We start from the raw sequence: 24,353 nt of genomic DNA on the forward strand, positions 1-24,353 counted from the left end.
TTCGTGCTTTGCATGAATGGGAATGGAACCGTGTGTGTTGAATGAGGCTCCTTGTGAGCACTGAACTTTGTCCGGTGGAGTTCCTTTTTGTGTTGCTGTAATTGTGTCATTTCTCGATGAGAAAGATTAGGCAACATTTAGTCACTTCTAGCCATGATGCTCAATTTATTTACGAATGTACCCTAGTTACTAGGGACCGTTTACGTTGGAGAACAAGATCTATTGTATGCCTGTGTATTTGGGGAAGTCAAATCTGAAATAATGATGAAATTGCGTGTATCCAAAGTTAAAACTCGTGATTTGTCGCCCTCTGGTGTGTAAAAGATGCAAAAGCTTACAGCACCTGGTATTCCCAGGCGGTCTCCCATCCAAGTACTGACCAGGCCCGAGCCTGCTTGGCTTCCGAGATCGGACGAGATCGGGCGTATTCAGGCTAGTATGGCCGTAAGCCAGGAAGGCTGTCCCTGACGCTCTACTTAAAGGGAAGGCAATATCCGTTTCTGCTGTTCATACTTACAGTTGAACTGTCTCTCTACTCTAAAGCCCGGGACACACCAGCGCGCCGCAGACAGTCCCTGCTAACACGCCACGTTGTGGCAACATTGTGGCAACGTTGTGCGTTAGCTGGGGTGCCACACCAGACCGGAACTATATATTACAAAACGAACACATTCTCTTGATAAAACAGCTGTAATTGAGTGCCTGACACGCCAGTCAAGCGCAATCTTGAGAAGGTGTGCATTTCAGTAAGGATTTCAATTGACATGCAGTATGAAACTGAAAGGAGGTTGCATCACTATGATGCATAACATTGCATGTATTGTATTTTCAAGTGTGTGCATTCATCCTGTTGTCATTTTGTTTTGAAAGCAGAAGAATCATTCAACAGGTTGCTGAGACAAATGTAAACCAGTAAAACATATGAAGAGAAACAAACCTTGAATATAAGTTCAGTTGTTTAAACATTTGACAAACTATGGTGAGGGGGTTAGAAAACACACAAATCCAGCAGCTCCTGTATTTCAATACACCAGAACCCAATATTATTGGCGAGTCGGGTAGTCCATCATCACAGTTCGAGGGCAGGCATCATTTCAGTAATTTCATCCCGTTGCATTCACATCCGTGCCTTGAATGAGATTGAATGTGATCTTTGCTCTCAAGTATGTTCCCAGGTTTTACACTTTCGTGCTTTGCATGAATGGGAATGGAACCGTGTGTGTTGAATGAGGCTCCTTGTGAGCACTGAACTTTGTCCGGTGGAGTTCCTTTTTGTGTTGCTGTAATTGTGTCATTTCTCGATGAGAAAGATTAGGCAACATTTAGTCACTTCTAGCCATGATGCTCAATTTATTTACGAATGTACCCTAGTTACTAGGGACCGTTTACGTTGGAGAACAAGATCTATTGTATGCCTGTGTATTTGGGGAAGTCAAATCTGAAATAATGATGAAATTGCGTGTATCCAAAGTTAAAACTCGTGATTTGTCGCCCTCTGGTGTGTAAAAGATGCAAAAGCTTACAGCACCTGGTATTCCCAGGCGGTCTCCCATCCAAGTACTGACCAGGCCCGCGCCTGCTTGGCTTCCGAGATCGGACGAGATCGGGCGTATTCAGGCTAGTATGGCCGTAAGCCAGGAAGGCTGTCCCTGACGCTCTACTTAAAGGGAAGGCAATATCCGTTTCTGCTGTTCATACTTACAGTTGAACTGTCTCTCTACTCTAAAGCCCGGGACACACCAGCGCGCCGCAGACAGTCCCTGCTAACACGCCACGTTGTGGCAACATTGTGGCAACGTTGTGCGTTAGCTGGGGTGCCACACCAGACCGGAACTATATATTACAAAACGAACACATTCTCTTGATAAAACAGCTGTAATTGAGTGCCTGACACGCCAGTCAAGCGCAATCTTGAGAAGGTGTGCATTTCAGTAAGGATTTCAATTGACATGCAGTATGAAACTGAAAGGAGGTTGCATCACTATGATGCATAACATTGCATGTATTGTATTTTCAAGTGTGTGCATTCATCCTGTTGTCATTTTGTTTTGAAAGCAGAAGAATCATTCAACAGGTTGCTGAGACAAATGTAAACCAGTAAAACATATGAAGAGAAACAAACCTTGAATATAAGTTCAGTTGTTTAAACATTTGACAAACTATGGTGAGGGGGTTAGAAAACACACAAATCCAGCAGCTCCTGTATTTCAATACACCAGAACCCAATATTATTGGCGAGTCGGGTAGTCCATCATCACAGTTCGAGGGCAGGCATCATTTCAGTAATTTCATCCCGTTGCATTCACATTCGTGCCTTGAATGAGATTGAATGTGATCTTTGCTCTCAAGTATGTTCCCAAGTTTTACACTTTCGTGCTTTGCATGAATGGGAATGGAACCGTGTGTGTTGAATGAGGCTCCTTGTGAGCACTGAACTTTGTCCGGTGGAGTTCCTTTTTGTGTTGCTGTAATTGTGTCATTTCTCGATGAGAAAGATTAGGCAACATTTAGTCACTTCTAGCCATGATGCTCAATTTATTTACGAATGTACCCTAGTTACTAGGGACCGTTTACGTTGGAGAACAAGATCTATTGTATGCCTGTGTATTTGGGGAAGTCAAATCTGAAATAATGATGAAATTGCGTGTATCCAAAGTTAAAACTCGTGATTTGTCGCCCTCTGGTGTGTAAAAGATGCAAAAGCTTACAGCACCTGGTATTCCCAGGTGGTCTCCCATACAAGTACTGACCAGGCCCGAGCCTGCTTAGCTTCCGAGATCAGACGAGATCGGGCGTATTCAGGCTAGTATGGCCGTAAGCCAGGGAGGCTGTCCCTGACGCTCTACTTAAAGGGAAGGCAATATCCGTTTCTGCCGCTCATACTTGCAGTTGAACTGTCTCTCTACTCTAAAGTCCGGGACACACCAGCACGCCGCAGACAGTCCCTGCTAACACGAAACGTTGTGGCAACGTTGTGCGTTAGCTGGGGTGCCACACCAGACCGGAACTATATATTACAAAACGAACACATTGTCTTGATAAAACAGCTGTAATTGAGTGCCTGACACGCCAGTCAAGCGCAATCTTGAGAAGGTGTGCATTTCAGTAAGGATTTCAATTGACATGCAGTATGAAACTGAAAGGAGGTTGCATCACTATGATGCATAACATTGCATGTATTGTATTTTCAAGTGTGTGCATTCATCCTGTTGTCATTTTGTTTTGAAAGCAGAAGAATCATTCAACAGGTTGCTGAGACAAATGTAAACCAGTAAAACATATGAAGAGAAACAAACCTTGAATATAAGTTCAGTTGTTTAAACATTTGACAAACTATGGTGAGGGGGTAAGAAAACACACAAATCCAGCAGCTCCTGTATTTCAATACACCAGAACCCAATATTATTGGCGAGTCGGGTAGTCCATCATCACAGTTCGAGGGCAGGCATCATTTCAGTAATTTCATCCCGTTGCATTCACATCCGTGCCTTGAATGAGATTGAATGTGATCTTTGCTCTCAAGTATGTTCCCAAGTTTTACACTTTCGTGCTTTGCATGAATGGGAATGGAACCGTGTGTGTTGAATGAGGCTCCTTGTGAGCACTGAACTTTGTCCGGTGGAGTTCCTTTTTGTGTTGCTGTAATTGTGTCATTTCTCGATGAGAAAGATTAGGCAACATTTAGTCACTTCTAGCCATGATGCTCAATTTATTTACGAATGTACCCTAGTTACTAGGGACCGTTTACGTTGGAGAACAAGATCTATTGTATGCCTGTGTATTTGGGGAAGTCAAATCTGAAATAATGATGAAATTGCGTGTATCCAAAGTTAAAACTCGTGATTTGTCGCCCTCTGGAGTGTAAAAGATGCAAAAGCTTACAGCACCTGGTATTCCCAGGCGGTCTCCCATCCAAGTACTGACCAGGCACGAGCCTGCTTAGCTTCCGAGATCTGACGAGATCGGGCGTATTCAGGATAGTATGGCCGTAAGCCAGGGAGGCTGTCCCTGACGCTCTACTTAAAGGGAAGGCAATATCCGTTTCTGCCGTTCATACTTACAGTTGAACTGTCTCTCTACTCTAAAGCCCGGGACACACCAGCGCGCCGCAGACAGTCCCTGCTAACACGCCACGTTGTGGCAACATTGTGGCAACGTTGTGCGTTAGCTGGGGTGCCACACCAGACCGGAACTATATTTTACAAAACGAACACATTGTCTTGATAATACAGCTGTAATTGAGTGCCTGACACGCCAGTCAAGCGCAATCTTGTGAAGGTGTGCATTTCAGTAAGGATTTCAATTGACATGCAGTATGAAACTGAAAGGAGGTTGCATCACTATGATGCATAACATTGCATGTATTGTATTTTCAAGTGTGTGCATTCATCCTGTTGTCATTTTGTTTTGAAAGCAGAAGAATCATTCAACAGGTTGCTGAGACAAATGTAAACCAGTAAAACATATGAAGAGAAACAAACCTTGAATATAAGTTCAGTTGTTTAAACATTTGACAAACTATGGTGAGGGGGTAAGAAAACACACAAATCCAGCAGCTCCTGTATTTCAATACACCAGAACCCAATATTATTGGCGAGTCGGGTAGTCCATCATCACAGTTCGAGGGCAGGCATCATTTCAGTAATTTCATCCCGTTGCATTCACATCCGTGCCTTGAATGAGATTGAATGTGATCTTTGTTCTCAAGTATGTTCCCAAGTTTTACACTTTCGTGCTTTGCATGAATGGGAATGGAACCGTGTGTGTTGAATGAGGCTCCTTGTGAGCACTGAACTTTGTCCGGTGGAGTTCCTTTTTGTGTTGCTGTAATTGTGTCATTTCTCGATGAGAAAGATTAGGCAACATTTAGTCACTTCTAGCCATGATGCTCAATTTATTTACGAATGTACCCTAGTTACTAGGGACCGTTTACGTTGGAGAACAAGATCTATTGTATGCCTGTGTATTTGGGGAAGTCAAATCTGAAATAATGATGAAATTGCGTGTATCCAAAGTTAAAACTCGTGATTTGTCGCCCTCTGGTGTGTAAAAGATGCAAAAGCTTACAGCACCTGGTATTCCCAGGCGGTCTCCCATCCAAGTACTGACCAGGCCCGAGCCTGCTTAGCTTCCGAGATCGGGCGTATTCAGGCTAGTATGGCCGTAAGCCAGGGAGGCTGTCCCTGACGCTCTACTTAAAGGGAAGGCAATATCCGTTTCTGCCGCTCATACTTGCAGTTGAACTGTCTCTCTACTCTAAAGTCCGGGACACACCAGCGCGCCGCAGGCAGTCCCTGCTAACACGAAACGTTGTGGCAACGTTGTGCGTTAGCTGGGGTGCCACACCAGACCGGAACTATATTTTACAAAACGAACACATTGTCTTGATAAAACAGCTGTAATTGAGTGCCTGACACGGCAGTCAAGCGCAATCTTGAGAAGGTGTGCATTTCAGTAAGGATTTCAATTGACATGCAGTATGAAACTGAAATGAGGTTGCATCACTATGATGCATAACATTGCATGTATTGTATTTTCAAGTGTGTACATTCATCCTGTTGTCATTTTGTTTTGAAAGCAGAAGAATCATTCAACAGGTTGCTGAGACAAATGTAAACCAGTAAAACATATGAAGAGAAACAAACCTTGAATATAAGTTCAGTTGTTTAAACATTTGACAAACTATGGTGAGGGGGTAAGAAAACACACAAATCCAGCAGCTCCTGTATTTCAATACACCAGAACCCAATATTATTGGCGAGTCGGGTAGTCCATCATCACAGTTCGAGGGCAGGCATCATTTCAGTAATTTCATCCCGTTGCATTCACATCCGTGCCTTGAATGAGATTGAATGTGATCTTTGCTCTCAAGTATTTTCCCAAGTTTTACACTTTCGTGCTTTGCATGAATGGGAATGGAACCGTGTGTGTTGAATGAGGCTCCTTGTGAGCACTGAACTTTGTCCGGTGGAGTTCCTTTTTGTGTTGGTGTAATTGTGTCATTTCTCGATGAGAAAGATTAGGCAACATTTAGTCACTTCTAGCCATGATGCTCAATTTATTTACGAATGTACACTAGTTACTAGGGACCGTTTACGTTGGAGAACAAGATCTATTGTATGCCTGTGTATTTGGGGAAGTCAAATCTGAAATAATGATGAAATTGCGTGTATCCAAAGTTAAAACTCGTGATTTGTCGCCCTTTGGTGTGTAAAAGATGCAAAAGCTTACAGCACCTGGTATTCCCAGGGGGTCTCCCATCCAAGTACTGACCAGGCCCGAGCCTGCTTAGCTTCCGAGATCGGACGAGATCGGGCGTATTCAGGCTAGTATGGCCGTAAGCCAGGGAGGCTGTCCCTGACGCGCTACTTAAAGGGAAGGCAATATCCGTTTCTGCCGTTCATACTTACAGTTGAACTGTCTCTCTACTCTAAAGCCCGGGACACACCAGCGCGCCGCAGACAGTCCCTGCTAACACGAAACGTTGTGGCAACGTTGTGCGTTAGCTGGGGTGCCACACCAGACCGGAACTATATATTACAAAACGAACACATTGTCTTGATAATACAGCTGTAATTGAGTGCCTGACACGCCAGTCAAGCGCAATCTTGAGAAGGTGTGCATTTCAGTAAGGATTTCAATTGACATGCAGTATGAAACTGAAAGGAGGTTGCATCACTATGATGCATAACATTGCATGTATTGTATTTTCAAGTGTGTGCATTCATCCTGTTGTCATTTTGTTTTGAAAGCAGAAGAATCATTCTTGCTGAGGTTGCTGAGACAAATGTAAACCAGTAAAACATATGAAGAGAAACAAACCTTGAATATAAGTTCAGTTGTTTAAACATTTGACAAACTATGGTGAGGGGGTAAGAAAACACACAAATCCAGCAGCTCCTGTATTTCAATACACCAGAACCCAATATTATTGGCGAGTCGGGTAGTCCATCATCACAGTTCGAGGGCAGGCATCATTTCAGTAATTTCATCCCGTTGCATTCACATCCGTGCCTTGAATGAGATTGAATGTGATCTTTGCTCTCAAGTATGTTCCCAAGTTTTACACTTTCGTGCTTTGCATGAATGGGAATGGAACCGTGTGTGTTGAATGAGGCTCCTTGTGAGCACTGAACTTTGTCCGGTGGAGTTCCTTTTTGTGTTGCTGTAATTGTGTCATTTCTCGATGAGAAAGATTAGGCAACATTTAGTCACTTCTAGCCATGATGCTCAATTTATTTACGAATGTACCCTAGTTACTAGGGACCGTTTACGTTGGAGAACAAGATCTATTGTATGCCTGTGTATTTGGGGAAGTCAAATGTGAAATAATGATGAAATTGCGTGTATCCAAAGTTAAAACTCGTGATTTGTCGCCCTCTAGTTTATTAAAAGGTGCAAGAGCTTACAGCACCTGGTATTCCCAGGCAGTCTCCCATCCAAGTACTGACCAGGCCCGAGCCTGCTTGGCTTCCGAGATCGGACGAGATCGGGCGTATTCAGGCTAGTATGGCCGTAAGGCAGGAAGGCTGTCCCTGACGCTCTACTTAAAGGGAAGGCAATATCCGTTTCTGCCGTTCATACTTACAGTTGAACTGTCTCTCTACTCTAAAGCCCGGGACACACCAGCGCGCCGCAGACAGTCCCTGCTAACACGCCACGTTGTGGCAACATTGTGGCAACGTTGTGCGTTAGCTGGGGTGCCACACCAGACCGGAACTATATTTTACAAAACGAACACATTGTCTTGATAATACAGCTGTAATTGAGTGCCTGACACGCCAGTCAAGCGCAATCTTGAGAAGGTGTGCATTTCAGTAAGGATTTCAATTGACATGCAGTATGAAACTGAAAGGAGGTTGCATCACTATGATGCATAACATTGCATGTATTGTATTTTCAAGTGTGTGCATTCATCCTGTTGTCATTTTGTTTTGAAAGCAGAAGAATCATTCAACAGGTTGCTGAGACAAATGTAAACCAGTAAAACATATGAAGAGAAACAAACCTTGAATATAAGTTCAGTTGTTTAAACATTTGACAAACTATGGTGAGGGGGTAAGAAAACACACAAATCCAGCAGCTCCTGTATTTCAATACACCAGAACCCAATATTATTGGCGAGTCGGGTAGTCCATCATCACAGTTCGAGGGCAGGCATCATTTCAGTAATTTCATCCCGTTGCATTCACATCCGTGCCTTGAATGAGATTGAATGTGATCTTTGCTCTCAAGTATGTTCCCAAGTTTTACACTTTCGTGCTTTGCATGAATGGGAATGGAACCGTGTGTGTTGAATGAGGCTCCTTGTGAGCACTGAACTTTGTCCGGTGGAGTTCCTTTTTGTGTTGCTGTAATTGTGTCATTTCTCGATGAGAAAAATTAGGCAACATTTAGTCACTTCTAGCCATGATGCTCAATTTATTTACGAATGTACCCTAGTTACTAGGGACCGTTTACGTTGGAGAACAAGATCTATTGTATGCCTGTGTATTTGGGGAAGTAAAATCTGAAATAATGATGAAATTGTGTGTATCCAAAGTTAAAACTCGTGATATGTCGCCCTCTAGTTTATTAAAAGGTGCAAGAGCTTACAGCACCTGGTATTCCCAGGCAGTCTCCCATCCAAGTACTGACCAGGCCCGAGCCTGCTTGGCTTCCGAGATCGGACGAGATCGGGCGTATTCAGGCTAGTATGGCCGTAAGGCAGGAAGGCTGTCCCTGACGCTCTACTTAAAGGGAAGGCAATATCCGTTTCTGCCGTTCATACTTACAGTTGAACTGTCTCTCTACTCTAAAGCCCGGGACACACCAGCGCGCCGCAGACAGTCCCTGCTAACACGAAACGTTGTGGCAACGTTGTGCGTTAGCTGGGGTGCCACACCAGACCGGAACTATATTTTACAAAACGAACACATTGTCTTGATAATACAGCTGTAATTGAGTGCCTGACACGCCAGTCAAGCGCAATCTTGAGAAGGTGTGCATTTCAGTAAGGATTTCAATTGACATGCAGTATGAAACTGAAAGGAGGTTGCATCACTATGATGCATAACATTGCATGTATTGTATTTTCAAGTGTGTGCATTCATCCTGTTGTCATTTTGTTTTGAAAGCAGAAGAATCATTCAACAGGTTGCTGAGACAAATGTAAACCAGTAAAACATATGAAGAGAAACAAACCTTGAATATAAGTTCAGTTGTTTAAACATTTGACAAACTATGGTGAGGGGGTAAGAAAACACACAAATCCAGCAGCTCCTGTATTTCAATACACCAGAACCCAATATTATTGGCGAGTCGGGTAGTCCATCATCACAGTTCGAGGGCAGGCATCATTTCAGTAATTTCATCCCGGTGCATTCACATCCGTGCCTTGAATGAGATTGAATGTGATCTTTGCTCTCAAGTATGTTCCCAAGTTTTACACTTTCGTGCTTTGCATGAATGGGAATGGAACCGTGTGTGTTGAATGAGGCTCCTTGTGAGCACTGAACTTTGTCCGGTGGAGTTCCTTTTTGTGTTGCTGTAATTGTGTCATTTCTCGATGAGAAAGATTAGGCAACATTTAGTCACTTCTAGCCATGATGCTCAATTTATTTACGAATGTACCCTAGTTACTAGGGACCGTTTACGTTGGAGAACAAGATCTATTGTATGCCTGTGTATTTGGGGAAGTCAAATCTGAAATAATGATGAAATTGCGTGTATCCAAAGTTAAAACTCGTGATTTGTCGCCCTCTGGTGTGTAAAAGATGCAAAAGCTTACAGCACCTGGTATTCCCAGGCGGTCTCCCATCCAAGGACTGACCAGGCCCGAGCCTGCTTAGCTTCCGAGATCGGACGAGATCGGGCTTATTCAGGCTAGTATGGCCGTAAGCCAGGGAGGCTGTCCCTGACGCTCTACTTAAAGGGAAGGCAATATCCGTTTCTGCCGCTCATACTTACAGTTGAACTGTCTCTCTACTCTAAAGCCCGGGACACACCAGCGCGCCGCAGACAGTCCCTGCTAACACGCCACGTTGTGGCAACATTGTGGCAACGTTGTGCGTTAGCTGGGGTGCCACACCAGACCGGAACTATATATTACAAAACGAACACATTGTCTTGATTAAACAGCTGTAATTGAGTGCCTGACACGCCAGTCAAGCGCAATCTTGAGAAGGTGTGCATTTCAGTAAGGATTTCAATTGACATGCAGTATGAAACTGAAAGGAGGTTGCATCACTATGATGCATAACATTGCATGTATTGTATTTTCAAGTGTGTGCATTCATCCTGTTGTCATTTTGTTTTGAAAGCAGAAGAATCATTCAACAGGTTGCTGAGACAAATGTAAACCAGTAAAACATATGAAGAGAAACAAACCTTGAATATAAGTTCAGTTGTTTAAACATTTGACAAACTATGGTGAGGGGGTAAGAAAACACACAAATCCAGCAGCTCCTGTATTTCAATACACCAGAACCCAATATTATTGGCAAGTCGGGTAGTCCATCTTCACAGTTCGAGGGCAGTCATCATTTCAGTAATTTCATCCCGTTGCATTCACATCCGTGCCTTGAATGAGATTGAATGTGATCTTTGCTCTCAAGTAAGTTCCCAAGTTTTACACTTTCGTGCTTTGCATGAATGGGAATGGAACCGTGTGTGTTGAATGAGGCTCCTTGTGAGCACTGAACTTTGTCCGGTGGAGTTCTTTTTTGTGTTGCTGTAATTGTCTCATTTCTTGATGAGAAAGATTAGGCAACATTTAGTCACTTCTAGCCATGATGCTCAATTTATTTACGAATGTACCCTAGTTACTAGGGACCGTTTACGTTGGAGAACAAGATCTATTGTATGCCTGTGTATTTGGGGAAGTCAAATCTGAAATAATGATGAAATTGCGTGTATCCAAAGTTAAAACTCGTGATTTGTCGCCCTCTGGTGTGTAAAAGATGCAAAAGCTTACAGCACCAGGTATTCCCAGGCGGTCTCCCATCCAAGTACTGACCAGGAACGAGCCTGCTTAGCTTCCGAGATCGGACGAGATCGGGCGTATTCAGGCTAGTATGGCCGTAAGCCAGGGAGGCTGTCCCTGATGCTCTACTTAAAGGGAAGGCAATATCCGTTTCTGCCGTTCATACTTACAGTTGAACTGTCTCTCTACTGTAAAGCCCGGGACACACCAGCGCGCCGCAGACAGTCCCTGCTAACACGCCACGTTGTGGCAACATTGTGCGTTAGCTGGGGTGCCACACCAGACCGGAACTATATATTACAAAACGAACACGTTGTCTTGATAAAACAGCTGTAATTGAGTGCCTGACACGCCAGTCAAGCGCAATCTTGAGAAGGTGTGCATTTCAGTAAGGATTTCAATTGACATGCAGTATGAAACTGAAAGGAGGTTGCATCACTATGATGCATAACATTGCATGTATTGTATTTTCAAGTGTGTGCATTCATCCTGTTGTCATTTTGTTTTGAAAGCAGAAGAATCATTCAACAGGTTGCTGAGACAAATGTAAACCAGTAAAACATATGAAGAGAAACAAACCTTGAATATAAGTTCAGTTGTTTAAACATTTGACAAACTATGGTGAGGGGGTAAAAAAACACACAAATCCAGCAGCTCCTGTATTTCAATACACCAGAACCCAATATTATTGGCGAGTCGGGTAGTCCATCATCACAGTTCGAGGGCAGGCATCATTTCAGTAATTTCATCCCGTTGCATTCACATCCGTGCCTTGAATGAGATTGAATGTGATCTTTGCTCTCAAGTATGTTCCCAAGTTTTACACTTTCGTGCATTGCATGAATGGGAATGGAACCGTGTGTGTTGAATGAGGCTCCTTGTGAGCACTGAACTTTGTCCGGTGGAGTTCCTTTTTGTGTTGCTGTAATTGTGTCATTTCTCGATGATAAAGATTAGGCAACATTTAGTCACTTCTAGCCATGATGCTCAATTTATTTACGAATGTACCCTAGTTACTAGGGACCGTTTACGTTGGAGAACAAGATCTATTGTATGCCTGTGTATTTGGGGAAGTAAAATCTGAAATAATGATGAAATTGCGTGTATCCAAAGTTAAAACTCGTGATTTGTCGCCCTCTGGTGTGTAAAAGATGCAAAAGCTTACAGCACCTGGTATTCCCAGGCGGTCTCCCATCCAAGTACTGACCTGGCCCAAGCCTGTTTAGCTTCCGAGATCGGGCGTATTCAGGCTAGTATGGCCGTAAGCCAGGAATGCTGTCCCTGACACTCTACTTAAAGGGAAGGCAATATCCGTTTCTGCCGTTCATACTTACAGTTGAACTGTCTCTCTACTCTAAAGCCCGGGACACACCAGCGCGCCGCAGACAGTCCCTGCTAACACGCCACGTTGTGGCAACATTGTGGCAACGTTGTGCGTTAGCTGGGGTGCCACACCAGACCGGAACTATATATAACAAAACGAACACGTTGTTTTGATAAAACAGCTGTAATTGAGTGCCTGACACGCCAGTCAAGCGCAATCTTGAGAAGGTGTGCATTTCAGTAAGGATTTCAATTGACATGCAGTATGAAACTGAAAGGAGGTTGCATCACTATGATGCATAACATTGCATGTATTGTATTTTCAAGTGTGTGCATTCATCCTGTTGTCATTTTGTTTTGAAAGCAGAAGAATCATTCAACAGGTTGCTGAGACAAATGTAAACCAGTAAAACATATGAAGAGAAACAAACCTTGAATATAAGTTCAGTTGTTTAAACATTTGACAAACTATGGTGAGGGGGTAAAAAAACACACAAATCCAGCAGCTCCTGTATTTCAATACACCAGAACCCAATATTATTGGCGAGTCGGGTAGTCCATCATCACAGTTCGAGGGCAGGCATCATTTCAGTAATTTCATCCCGTTGCATTCACATCCGTGCCTTGAATGAGATTGAATGTGATCTTTGCTCTCAAGTATGTTCCCAAGTTTTACACTTTCGTGCATTGCATGAATGGGAATGGAACCGTGTGTGTTGAATGAGGCTCCTTGTGAGCACTGAACTTTGTCCGGTGGAGTTCCTTTTTGTGTTGCTGTAATTGTGTCATTTCTCGATGAGAAAGATTAGGCAACATTTAGTCACTTCTAGCCATGATGCTCAATTTATTTACGAATGTACCCTAGTTACTAGGGACCGTTTATGTTGGAGAACAAGATCTATTGTATGCCTGTGTATTTGGGGAAGTCAAATCTGAAATAATGATGAAATTGCGTGTATCCAAAGTTAAAACTCGTGATTTGTCGCCCTCTGGTGTGTAAAAGATGCAAAAGCTTACAGCACCCGGTATTCCCAGGCGGTCTCCCATTCAAGTACTGACCAGGCCCGAGCCTGCTCAGCTTCCGAGATCGGACGAGATCGGGCGTATTCAGGCTAGTATAGCCGTAAGCCAGGGAGGCTGTCCCTGACGCTCTACTTAAAGGGAAGGCAATATCAGTTTCTGCCGTTCATACTTACAGTTGAACTGTCACTCTACTCTAAAGCCCGGGACAAACCAGCGCGCCGCAGACAGTCCCTGCTAACACGAAACGTTGTGGCAACGTTGTGCGTTAGCTGGGGTGCCACACCAGACCGGAACTATGTATTACAAAACGAACACATTGTCTTGATAATACAGCTGTAATTGAGTGCCTGACACGCCAGTCAAGCGCAATCTTGAGAAGGTGTGCATTTCAGTAAGGATTTCAATTGACATGCAGTATGAAACTGAAAGGAGGTTGCATCACTATAATGCATAACATTGCATGTATTGTATTTTCAAGTGTGTGCATTCATCCTGTTGTCATTTTGTTTTGAAAGCAGAAGAATCATTCAACAGGTTGCTGAGACAAATGTAAACCAGTAAAACATATGAAGAGAAACAAACCTTGAATATAAGTTCAGTTGTTTAAACATTTGACAAACTATGGTGAGGGGGTAAGAAAACACACAAATCCAGCAGCTCCTGTATTTCAATACACCAGAACCCAATATTATTGGCGAGTCGGGTAGTCCATCATCACAGTTCGAGGGCAGGCATCATTTCAGTAATTTCATCCCGTTGCATTCACATCCGTGCCTTGAATGAGATTGAATGTGATCTTTGCTCTCAAGTATGTTCCCAAGTTTTACACTTTTGTGCTTTGCATGAATGGGAATGGAACCGTGTGTGTTGAATGAGGCTCCTTGTGAGCACTGAACTTTGTCCGGTGGAGTTCCTTTTTGTGTTGCTGTAATTGTGTCATTTCTCGATGAGAAAGATTAGGCAACATTTAGTCACTTCTAGCCATGATGCTCAATTTATTTACGAATGTACCCTAGTTACTAGGGACCGTTTACGTTGGAGAACAAGATCTATTGTATGCCTGTGTATTTGGGGAAGTCAAATCTGAAATAATGATGAAATTGCGTGTATCCAAAGTTAAAACTCGTGATTTGTCGCCCTCTGGTGTGTAAAAGATGCAAAAGCTTACAGCACCTGGTATTCCCAGGCGGTCTCCCATCCAAGTACTGACCAGGTCCGAGCCTGCTTAGCTTCCGAGATCGGACGAGATCGGGCGTATTCAGGCTAGTATGGCCGTAAGCCAGGGAGGCTGTCCCTGACGCTCTACTTAAAGGGAAGGCAATATCCGTTTCTGCCGTTCATACTTACAGTTGAACTGTCTCTCTACTCTAAAGCCCGGGACACACCAGCGCGCCGCAGACAGTCCCTGCTAACACGCCACGTTGTGGCAGCGTTGTGGCAACGTTGTGCGTTAGCTGGGGTGCCACACCAGACCGGAACTATATATTACAAAACTAACACATTGTCTTGATAAAACAGCTGTAATTGAGTGCCTGACACGCCATTCAAGCGCAATCTTGAGAAGGTGTGCATTTCAGTAAGGATTTCAATTGACATGCAGTATGAAACTGAAAGGAGGTTGCATCACTATGATGCATAACATTGCATGTATTGTATTTTCAAGTGTGTGCATTCATCCTGTTGTCATTTTGTTTTGAAAGCAGAAGAATCATTCAACAGGTTGCTGAGACAAATGTAAACCAGTAAAACATATGAAGAGAAACAAACCTTGAATATAAGTTCAGTTGTTTAAACATTTGACAAACTATGGTGAGGGGGTAAGAAAACACACAAATCCAGCAGCTCCTGTATTTCAATACACCAGAACCCAATATTATTGGCGAGTCGGGTAGTCCATCATCACAGTTCGAGGGCAGGCATCATTTCAGTAATTTCATCCCGTTGCATTCACATCCGTGCCTTGAATGAGATTGAATGTGATCTTTGCTCTCAAGTATGTTCCCAAGTTTTACACTTTCGTGCTTTGCATGAATGGGAATGGAACCGTGTGTGTTGAATGAGGCTCCTTGTGAGCACTGAACTTTGTCCGGTGGAGTTCCTTTTTGTGTTGCTGTAATTGTGTCATTTCTCGATGAGAAAGATTAGGCAACATTTAGTCACTTCTAGCCATGATGCTCAATTTATTTACGAATGTACCCTAGTTACTAGGGACCGTTTCCGTTGGAGAACAAGATCTATTGTATGCCTGTGTATTTGGGGAAGTCAAATCTGAAATAATGATGAAATTGCGTGTATCCAAAGTTAAAACTCGTGATTTGTCGCCCTCTGGTGTGTAAAAGATGAAAAGCTTACAGCACCTGGTATTCCCAGGCGGTCTCCCATCCAAGTACTGACCAGGCCCGAGCCTGCTTAGCTTCCGAGATCGGACGAGATCGGACGAGATCGGGCGTATTCAGGCTAGTATGGCCGTAAGCCAGGGAGGCTGTCCCTGACGCTCTACTTAAAGGGAAGGCAATATCCGTTTCTGCCGTTCATACTTACAGTTGAACTGTCTCTCTACTCTAAAGCCCGGGACACACCAGCGCGCCGCAGACAGTCCCTGCTAACACGCCACGTTGTGGCAACATTGTGGCAACGTTGTGCGTTAGCTGGGGTGCCACACCAGACCGGAACTATGTATTACAAAACGAACACATTGTCTTGATAAAACAGCTGTAATTGAGTGCCTGACACGCCAGTCAAGCGCAATCTTGAGAAGGTGTGCATTTCAGTAAGGATTTCAATTGACATGCAGTATGAAACTGAAAGGAGGTTGCATCACTATGATGCATAACATTGCATTTATTGTATTTTCAAGTGTGTGCATTCATCCTGTTGTCATTTTTTTTTGAAAGCAGAAGAATCATTCAACAGGTTGCTGAGACAAATGTAAACCAGTAAAACATATGAAGAGAAACAAACCTTGAATATAAGTTCAGTTGTTTAAACATTTGACAAACTATGGTGAGGGGGTAAGAAAACACACAAATCCAGCAGCTCCTGTATTTCAATACACCAGAACCCAATATTATTGGCGAGTCGGGTAGTCCATCATCACAGTTCGAGGGCAGGCATCATTTCAGTAATTTCATCCCGTTGCATTCACATCCGTGCCTTGAATGAGATTGAATGTGATCTTTGCTCTCAAGTATGTTCCCAAGTTTTACACTTTCGTGCTTTGCATGAATGGGAATGGAACCGTGTGTGTTGAATGAGGCTCCTTGTGAGCACTGAACTTTGTCCGGTGGAGTTCCTTTTTGTGTTGCTGTAATTGTGTCATTTCTCGATGAGAAAGATTAGGCAACATTTAGTCACTTCTAGCCATGATGCTCAATTTATTTACGAATGTACCCTAGTTACTAGGGACCGTTTACGTTGGAGAACAATATCTATTGTATGCCTGTGTATTTGGGGAAGTCAAATCTGAAATAATGATGAAATTGCGTGTATCCAAAGTTAAAACTCGTGATTTGTCGCCCTCTGGTGTGTAAAAGATGCAAAAGCTTACAGCACCTGGTATTCCCAGGCGGTCTCCCATCCAAGTACTGACCAGGCCCGAGCCTGCTTAGCTTCCGAGATCGGACGAGATCGGGCGTATTCAGGCTAGTATGGCCGTAAGCCAGGGAGGCTGTCCCTGACGCTCTACTTAAAGGGAAGGCAATATCCGTTTCTGCCGTTCATACTTACAGTTGAACTGTCTCTCTACTCTAAAGCCCGGGACACACCAGCGCGCCGCAGACAGTCCCTGCTAACACGCCACGTTGTGGCAACATTGTGGCAACGTTGTGCGTTAGCTGGGGTGCCACACCAGACCGGAACTATGTATTACAAAACGAACACATTGTCTTGATAAAACAGCTGTAATTGAGTGCCTGACACGCCAGTCAAGCGCAATCTTGAGAAGGTGTGCATTTCAGTAAGGATTTCAATTGACATGCAGTATGAAACTGAAAGGAGGTTGCATCACTATGATGCATAACATTGCATGTATTGTATTTTCAAGTGTGTGCATTCATCCTGTTGTCATTTTAATTTGAAAGCAGAAGAATCATTCAACAGGTTGCTGAGACAAATGTAAACCAGTAAAACATATGAAGAGAAACAAACCTTGAATATAAATTCAGTTGTTTAAACATTTGACAAACTATGGTGAGGGGGTAAGAAAACACACACATCCAGCAGCTCCTGTATTTCAATACACCAGAAGCCAATATTATTGGCGAGTCGGGTAGTCCATCATCACAGTTCGAGGGCAGGCATCAATTCAGTTATTTCATCCCGTTGCATTCACATCCGTGCCTTGAATGAGATTGAATGTGATCTTTGCTCTCAAGTATGTTCCCAAGTTTTACACTTTCGTGCTTTGCATGAATGGGAATGGAACCGTGTGTGTTGAATGTGGCTCCTTGTGAGCACTGAACTTTGTCCGGTGGAGTTCCTTTTTGTGTTGCTGTAATTGTGTCATTTCTCGATGAGATAGATTAGGCAACATTTAGTCACTTCTAGCCATGATGCTCAATTTATTTACGAATGTACCCTAGTTTCTAGGGACCGTTTACGTTGGAGAACAAGATCTATTGTATGCCTGTGTATTTGGGGAAGTCAAATCTGAAATAATGATGAAATTGCGTGTATCCAAAGTTAAAACTCGTGATTTGTCGCCCTCTGGTGTGTAAAAGATGCAAAAGCGTACAGCACCTGGTATTCCCAGACGGTCTCCCATCCAAGTACTGACCAGGCCAGAGCCTGCTTAGCTTCCGAGATCGGACGAGATCGGGCGTATTCAGGCTAGTATGGCCGTAAGCCAGGGAGGCTGTCCCTGACGCTCTACTTAAAGGGAAGGCAATATCCGTTTCTGCCGTTCATACTTACAGTTGAACTGTCTCTCTACTCTAAAGCCCGGGACACACCAGCGCGCCGCAGACAGTCCCTGCTAACACGCCACGTTGTGGCAGCGTTGTGGCAACGTTGTGCGTTAGCTGGGGTGCCACACCAGACCGGAACTATATATTACAAAACGAACACATTGTCTTGATAAAACAGCTGTAATTGAGTGCCTGACACGCCAGTCAAGCGCAATCTTGAGAAGGTGTGCATTTCAGTAAGGATTTCAATTGACATGCAGTATGAAACTGAAAGGAGGTTGCATCACTATGATGCATAACATTGCATGTATTGTATTTTCAAGTGTGTGCATTCATCCTGTTGTCATTTTGTTTTGAAAGCAGAAGAATCATTCAACAGGTTGCTGAGACAAATGTAAACCAGTAAAACATATGAAGAGAAACAAACCTTGAATATAAGTTCAGTTGTTTAAACATTTGACAAACTATGGTGAGGGGGTAAGAAAACACACAAATCCAGCAGCTCCTGTATTTCAATACACCAGAACCCAATATTATTGGCGAGTCGGGTAGTCCATCATCACAGTTCGAGGGCAGGCATCATTTCAGTAATTTCATCCCGTTGCATTCACATCCGTGCCTTGAATGAGATTGAATGTGATCTTTGCTCTCAAGTATGTTCCCAAGTTTTACACTTTCGTGCTTTGCATGAATGGGAATGGAACCGTGTGTGTTGAATGAGGCTCCTTGTGAGCACTGAACTTTGTCCGGTGGAGTTCCTTTTTGTGTTGCTGTAATTGTGTCATTTCTCGATGAGAAAGATTAGGCAACATTTAGTCACTTCTAGCCATGATGCTCAATTTATTTACGAATGTACCCTAGTTACTAGGGACCGTTTACGTTGGAGAACAAGATCTATTGTATGCCTGTGTATTTGGGGAAGTCAAATCTGAAATAATGATGAAATTGCGTGTATCCAAAGTTAAAACTCGTGATTTGTCGCCCTCTGGTGTGTAAGAGATGCAAAAGCTTACAGCACCTGGTATTCCCAGGCGGTCTCCCATCCAAGTACTGACCAGGCCCGAGCCTGCTTAGCTTCCGAGATCGGACGAGATCGGGCGTATTCAGGCTAGTATGGCCGTAAGCCAGGGAGGCTGTCCCTGACGCTCTACTTAAAGGGAAGGCAATATCCGTTTCTGCCGTTCATACTTACAGTTGAACTGTCTCTCTACTCTAAAGCCCGGGACACACCAGCGCGCCGCAGACAGTCCCTGCTAACACGCCACGTTGTGGCAACATTGTGGCAACGTTGTGCGTTAGCTGGGGTGCCACACCAGACCGGAACTATGTATTACAAAACGAACACATTGTCTTGATAAAACAGCTGTAATTGAGTGCCTGACACGCCAGTCAAGCGCAATCTTGAGAAGGTGTGCATTTCAGTAAGGATTTCAATTGACATGCAGTATGAAACTGAAAGGAGGTTGCATCACTATGATGCATAACATTGCATGTATTGTATTTTCAAGTGTGTGCATTCATCCTGTTGTCATTTTAATTTGAAAGCAGAAGAATCATTCAACAGGTTGCTGAGACAAATGTAAACCAGTAAAACATATGAAGAGAAACAAACCTTGAATATAAGTTCAGTTGTTTAAACATTTGACAAACTATGGTGAGGGGGTAAGAAAACACACACATCCAGCAGCTCCTGTATTTCAATACACCAGAAGCCAATATTATTGGCGAGTCGGGTAGTCCATCATCACAGTTCGAGGGCAGGCATCAATTCAGTTATTTCATCCCGTTGCATTCACATCCGTGCCTTGAATGAGATTGAATGTGATCTTTGCTCTCAAGTATGTTCCCAAGTTTTACACTTTCGTGCTTTGCATGAATGGGAATGGAACCGTGTGTGTTGAATGAGGCTCCTTGTGAGCACTGAACTTTGTCCGGTGGAGTTCCTTTTTGTGTTGCTGTAATTGTGTCATTTCTCGATGAGATAGATTAGGCAACATTTAGTCACTTCTAGCCATGATGCTCAATTTATTTACGAATGTACCCTAGTTTCTAGGGACCGTTTACGTTGGAGAACAAGATCTATTGTATGCCTGTGTATTTGGGGAAGTCAAATCTGAAATAATGATGAAATTGCGTGTATCCAAAGTTAAAACTCGTGATTTGTCGCCCTCTGGTGTGTAAAAGATGCAAAAGCTTACAGCACCTGGTATTCCCAGACGGTCTCCCATCCAAGTACTGACCAGGCCAGAGCCTGCTTAGCTTCCGAGATCGGACGAGATCGGGCGTATTCAGGCTAGTATTGCCGTAAGCCAGGGAGGCTGTCCCTGACGCTCTACTTAAAGGGAAGGCAATATCCGTTTCTGCCGTTCATACTTACAGTTGAACTGTCTCTCTACTCTAAAGCCCGGGACACACCAGCGCGCCGCAGACAGTCCCTGCTAACACGCCACGTTGTGGCAGCGTTGTGGCAACGTTGTGCGTTAGCTGGGGTGCCACACCAGACCGGAACTATATATTACAAAACGAACACATTGTCTTGATAAAACAGCTGTAATTGAGTGCCTGACACGCCAGTCAAGCGCAATCTTGAGAAGGTGTGCATTTCAGTAAGGATTTCAATTGACATGCAGTATGAAACTGAAAGGAGGTTGCATCACTATGATGCATAACATTGCATGTATTGTATTTTCAAGTGTGTGCATTCATCCTGTTGTCATTTTGTTTTGAAAGCAGAAGAATCATTCAACAGGTTGCTGAGACAAATGTAAACCAGTAAAACATATGAAGAGAAACAAACCTTGAATATAAGTTCAGTTGTTTAAACATTTGACAAACTATGGTGAGGGGGTAAGAAAACACACAAATCCAGCAGCTCCTGTATTTCAATACACCAGAACCCAATATTATTGGCGAGTCGGGTAGTCCATCATCACAGTTCGAGGGCAGGCATCATTTCAGTAATTTCATCCCGTTGCATTCACATCCGTGCCTTGAATGAGATTGAATGTGATCTTTGCTCTCAAGTATGTTCCCAAGTTTTACACTTTCGTGCTTTGCATGAATGGGAATGGAACCGTGTGTGTTGAATGAGGCTCCTTGTGAGCACTGAACTTTGTCCGGTGGAGTTCCTTTTTGTGTTGCTGTAATTGTGTCATTTCTCGATGAGAAAGATTAGGCAACATTTAGTCACTTCTAGCCATGATGCTCAATTTATTTACGAATGTACCCTAGTTACTAGGGACCGTTTACGTTGGAGAACAAGATCTATTGTATGCCTGTGTATTTGGGGAAGTCAAATCTGAAATAATGATGAAATTGCGTGTATCCAAAGTTAAAACTCGTGATTTGTCGCCCTCTGGTGTGTAAGAGATGCAAAAGCTTACAGCACCTGGTATTCCCAGGCGGTCTCCCATCCAAGTACTGACCAGGCCCGAGCCTGCTTAGCTTCCGAGATCGGACGAGATCGGGCGTATTCAGGCTAGTATGGCCGTAAGCCAGGGAGGCTGTCCCTGACGCTCTACTTAAAGGGAAGGCAATATCCGTTTCTGCCGTTCATACTTACAGTTGAACTGTCTCTCTACTCTAAAGCCCGGGACACACCAGCGCGCCGCAGACAGTCCCTGCTAACACGCCACGTTGTGGCAACATTGTGGCAACGTTGTGCGTTAGCTGGGGTGCCACACCAGACCGGAACTATGTATTACAAAACGAACACATTGTCTTGATAAAACAGCTGTAATTGAGTGCCTGACACGCCAGTCAAGCGCAATCTTGAGAAGGTGTGCATTTCAGTAAGGATTTCAATTGACATGCAGTATGAAACTGAAAGGAGGTTGCATCACTATGATGCATAACATTGCATGTATTGTATTTTCAAGTGTGTGCATTCATCCTGTTGTCATTTTAATTTGAAAGCAGAAGAATCATTCAACAGGTTGCTGAGACAAATGTAAACCAGTAAAACATATGAAGAGAAACAAACCTTGAATATAAGTTCAGTTGTTTAAACATTTGACAAACTATGGTGAGGGGGTAAGAAAACACACACATCCAGCAGCTCCTGTATTTCAATACACCAGAAGCCAATATTATTGGCGAGTCGGGTAGTCCATCATCACAGTTCGAGGGCAGGCATCAATTCAGTTATTTCATCCCGTTGCATTCACATCCGTGCCTTGAATGAGATTGAATGTGATCTTTGCTCTCAAGTATGTTCCCAAGTTTTACACTTTCGTGCTTTGCATGAATGGGAATGGAACCGTGTGTGTTGAATGAGGCTCCTTGTGAGCACTGAACTTTGTCCGGTGGAGTTCCTTTTTGTGTTGCTGTAATTGTGTCATTTCTCGATGAGATAGATTAGGCAACATTTAGTCACTTCTAGCCATGATGCTCAATTTATTTACGAATGTACCCTAGTTTCTAGGGACCGTTTACGTTGGAGAACAAGATCTATTGTATGCCTGTGTATTTGGGGAAGTCAAATCTGAAATAATGATGAAATTGCGTGTATCCAAAGTTAAAACTCGTGATTTGTCGCCCTCTGGTGTGTAAAAGATGCAAAAGCTTACAGCACCTGGTATTCCCAGGCGGTCTCCCATCCAAGTACTGACCAGGCCGGAGCCTGCTTAGCTTCCGAGATCGGACGAGATCGGGCGTATTCAGGCTAGTATGGCCGTAAGCCAGGGAGGCTGTCCCTGACGCTCTACTTAAAGGGAAGGCAATATCCGTTTCTGCCGCTCATACTTGCAGTTGAACTGTCTCTCTACTCTAAAGTCCGGGACACACCAGCGCGCCACAGACAGTCCCTGCTAACACGAAACGTTGTGGCAACGTTGTGCGTTAGCTGGGGTGCCACACCAGACCTATGTATTACAAAACGAACACATTGTCTTGATAAAACAGCTGTAATTGAGTGCCTGACACGCCAGTCAAGCGCAATCTTGAGAAGGTGTGCATTTCAGTAAGGATTTCAATTGACATGCAGTATGAAACTGAAAGGAGGTTGCATCACTATGATGCATAACATTGCATGTATTGTATTTTCAAGTGTGTGCATTCATCCTGTTGTCATTTTGTTTTGAAAGCAGAAGAATCATTCAACAGGTTGCTGAGACAAATGTAAACCAGTAAAACATATGAAGAGAAACAAACCTTGAATATAAGTTCAGTTGTTTAAACATTTGACAAACTATGGTGAGGGGGTAAGAAAACACACAAATCCAGCAGCTCCTGTATTTCAATACACCAGAACCCAATATTATTGGCGAGTCGGGTAGTCCATCATCACAGTTCGAGGGCAGGCATCATTTCAGTAATTTCATCCCGTTGCATTCACATCCGTGCCTTGAATGAGATTGAATGTGATCTTTGCTCTCAAGTATGTTCCCAAGTTTTACACTTTCGTGCTTTGCATGAATGGGAATGGAACCGTGTGTGTTGAATGAGGCTCCTTGTGAGCACTGAACTTTGTCCGGTGGAGTTCCTTTTTGTGTTGCTGTAATTGTGTCATTTCTCGATGAGAAAGATTAGGCAACATTTAGTCACTTCTAGCCATGATGCTCAATTAATTTACGAATGTACCCTAGTTACTAGGGACCGTTTACGTTGGAGATCAAGATCTATTGTATGCCTGTGTATTTGGGGAAGTAAAATCTGAAATAATGATGAAATTGTGTGTATCCAAAGTTAAAACTCGTGATTTGTCGCCCTCTGGTGTGTAAAAGGTGCAAAAGCTTACAGCACCTGGTATTCCCAGGCGGTCTCCCATCCAAGTACTGACCAGGCCCGAGGCTGCCTGGCTTCCGAGATCGGTCGAGATCGGGCGTATTCAGGCTAGTATGGCCGTAAGCCAGGGAGGCTGTCCCTGACGCTCTACTTAAAGGGAAGGCAATATCCGTTTCTGCCGATCATACTTACAGTTGAACTGTCTCTCTACTCTAAAGCCCGGGACACACCAGCGCGCCGCAGACAGTCCCTGCTAACACGCCACGTTGTGGCAACGTTGTGGCAACGTTGTGCGTTAGTTGGGGTGCCACACCAGACCGGAACTATATTTTACAAAACGAACACATTGTCTTGATAAAACAGCTGTAATTGAGTGCCTGACACGCCAGTCAAGCGCAATCTTGAGAAGGTGTGCA

The 24,353-nt window shown here is 43.7% G+C and overlaps 18 non-coding genes and 3 pseudogenes across 18 annotated transcripts; all 21 read right to left on the minus strand.

Annotated features, from left to right (window-relative positions):
• Nucleotides 1-331: 331 nt before the first annotated feature.
• LOC136735808 (5S ribosomal RNA) lies at nt 332-450 on the minus strand. Its single transcript, XR_010811335.1, has one exon. It is a non-coding gene; the product is annotated as a 5S ribosomal RNA (ribosomal RNA).
• Nucleotides 451-1,516: 1,066 nt separating this feature from the next.
• Nucleotides 1,517-1,635, minus strand: LOC136735131 (5S ribosomal RNA). Its single transcript, XR_010810754.1, has one exon. It is a non-coding gene; the product is annotated as a 5S ribosomal RNA (ribosomal RNA).
• Nucleotides 1,636-2,701: 1,066 nt separating this feature from the next.
• On the minus strand, nt 2,702-2,820 carry LOC136735935 (5S ribosomal RNA). The gene has a single exon (XR_010811462.1). It is a non-coding gene; the product is annotated as a 5S ribosomal RNA (ribosomal RNA).
• Nucleotides 2,821-3,875: 1,055 nt separating this feature from the next.
• LOC136735381 (5S ribosomal RNA) lies at nt 3,876-3,994 on the minus strand. Its single transcript, XR_010810992.1, has one exon. It is a non-coding gene; the product is annotated as a 5S ribosomal RNA (ribosomal RNA).
• Nucleotides 3,995-5,060: 1,066 nt separating this feature from the next.
• Nucleotides 5,061-5,169, minus strand: LOC136735447 (uncharacterized; annotated as a pseudogene).
• A 1,055-nt stretch (nt 5,170-6,224) lies between these two features.
• On the minus strand, nt 6,225-6,343 carry LOC136735691 (5S ribosomal RNA). Its single transcript, XR_010811223.1, has one exon. It is a non-coding gene; the product is annotated as a 5S ribosomal RNA (ribosomal RNA).
• Nucleotides 6,344-7,402: 1,059 nt separating this feature from the next.
• On the minus strand, nt 7,403-7,521 carry LOC136735328 (5S ribosomal RNA). The gene has a single exon (XR_010810945.1). It is a non-coding gene; the product is annotated as a 5S ribosomal RNA (ribosomal RNA).
• A 1,067-nt stretch (nt 7,522-8,588) lies between these two features.
• Nucleotides 8,589-8,707, minus strand: LOC136735329 (5S ribosomal RNA). The gene has a single exon (XR_010810946.1). It is a non-coding gene; the product is annotated as a 5S ribosomal RNA (ribosomal RNA).
• A 1,055-nt stretch (nt 8,708-9,762) lies between these two features.
• LOC136735314 (5S ribosomal RNA) lies at nt 9,763-9,881 on the minus strand. The gene has a single exon (XR_010810931.1). It is a non-coding gene; the product is annotated as a 5S ribosomal RNA (ribosomal RNA).
• A 1,066-nt stretch (nt 9,882-10,947) lies between these two features.
• LOC136735338 (5S ribosomal RNA) lies at nt 10,948-11,066 on the minus strand. Its single transcript, XR_010810955.1, has one exon. It is a non-coding gene; the product is annotated as a 5S ribosomal RNA (ribosomal RNA).
• Nucleotides 11,067-12,121: 1,055 nt separating this feature from the next.
• LOC136735465 (uncharacterized) lies at nt 12,122-12,230 on the minus strand (annotated as a pseudogene).
• Nucleotides 12,231-13,296: 1,066 nt separating this feature from the next.
• On the minus strand, nt 13,297-13,415 carry LOC136735337 (5S ribosomal RNA). Its single transcript, XR_010810954.1, has one exon. It is a non-coding gene; the product is annotated as a 5S ribosomal RNA (ribosomal RNA).
• A 1,055-nt stretch (nt 13,416-14,470) lies between these two features.
• LOC136735806 (5S ribosomal RNA) lies at nt 14,471-14,589 on the minus strand. Its single transcript, XR_010811333.1, has one exon. It is a non-coding gene; the product is annotated as a 5S ribosomal RNA (ribosomal RNA).
• Nucleotides 14,590-15,654: 1,065 nt separating this feature from the next.
• Nucleotides 15,655-15,783, minus strand: LOC136735350 (uncharacterized; annotated as a pseudogene).
• Nucleotides 15,784-16,849: 1,066 nt separating this feature from the next.
• On the minus strand, nt 16,850-16,968 carry LOC136735938 (5S ribosomal RNA). The gene has a single exon (XR_010811465.1). It is a non-coding gene; the product is annotated as a 5S ribosomal RNA (ribosomal RNA).
• A 1,066-nt stretch (nt 16,969-18,034) lies between these two features.
• Nucleotides 18,035-18,153, minus strand: LOC136735267 (5S ribosomal RNA). Its single transcript, XR_010810885.1, has one exon. It is a non-coding gene; the product is annotated as a 5S ribosomal RNA (ribosomal RNA).
• A 1,066-nt stretch (nt 18,154-19,219) lies between these two features.
• Nucleotides 19,220-19,338, minus strand: LOC136735950 (5S ribosomal RNA). The gene has a single exon (XR_010811477.1). It is a non-coding gene; the product is annotated as a 5S ribosomal RNA (ribosomal RNA).
• Nucleotides 19,339-20,404: 1,066 nt separating this feature from the next.
• Nucleotides 20,405-20,523, minus strand: LOC136735185 (5S ribosomal RNA). The gene has a single exon (XR_010810806.1). It is a non-coding gene; the product is annotated as a 5S ribosomal RNA (ribosomal RNA).
• Nucleotides 20,524-21,589: 1,066 nt separating this feature from the next.
• Nucleotides 21,590-21,708, minus strand: LOC136735961 (5S ribosomal RNA). Its single transcript, XR_010811488.1, has one exon. It is a non-coding gene; the product is annotated as a 5S ribosomal RNA (ribosomal RNA).
• Nucleotides 21,709-22,774: 1,066 nt separating this feature from the next.
• On the minus strand, nt 22,775-22,893 carry LOC136735926 (5S ribosomal RNA). Its single transcript, XR_010811453.1, has one exon. It is a non-coding gene; the product is annotated as a 5S ribosomal RNA (ribosomal RNA).
• Nucleotides 22,894-23,943: 1,050 nt separating this feature from the next.
• LOC136735437 (5S ribosomal RNA) lies at nt 23,944-24,062 on the minus strand. The gene has a single exon (XR_010811040.1). It is a non-coding gene; the product is annotated as a 5S ribosomal RNA (ribosomal RNA).
• Nucleotides 24,063-24,353: the final 291 nt, after the last annotated feature.

Source organism: Amia ocellicauda, unplaced genomic scaffold, assembly GCF_036373705.1.
Source record: "Amia ocellicauda isolate fAmiCal2 unplaced genomic scaffold, fAmiCal2.hap1 HAP1_SCAFFOLD_41, whole genome shotgun sequence".
NCBI lineage: Eukaryota > Metazoa > Chordata > Actinopteri > Amiiformes > Amiidae > Amia > Amia ocellicauda.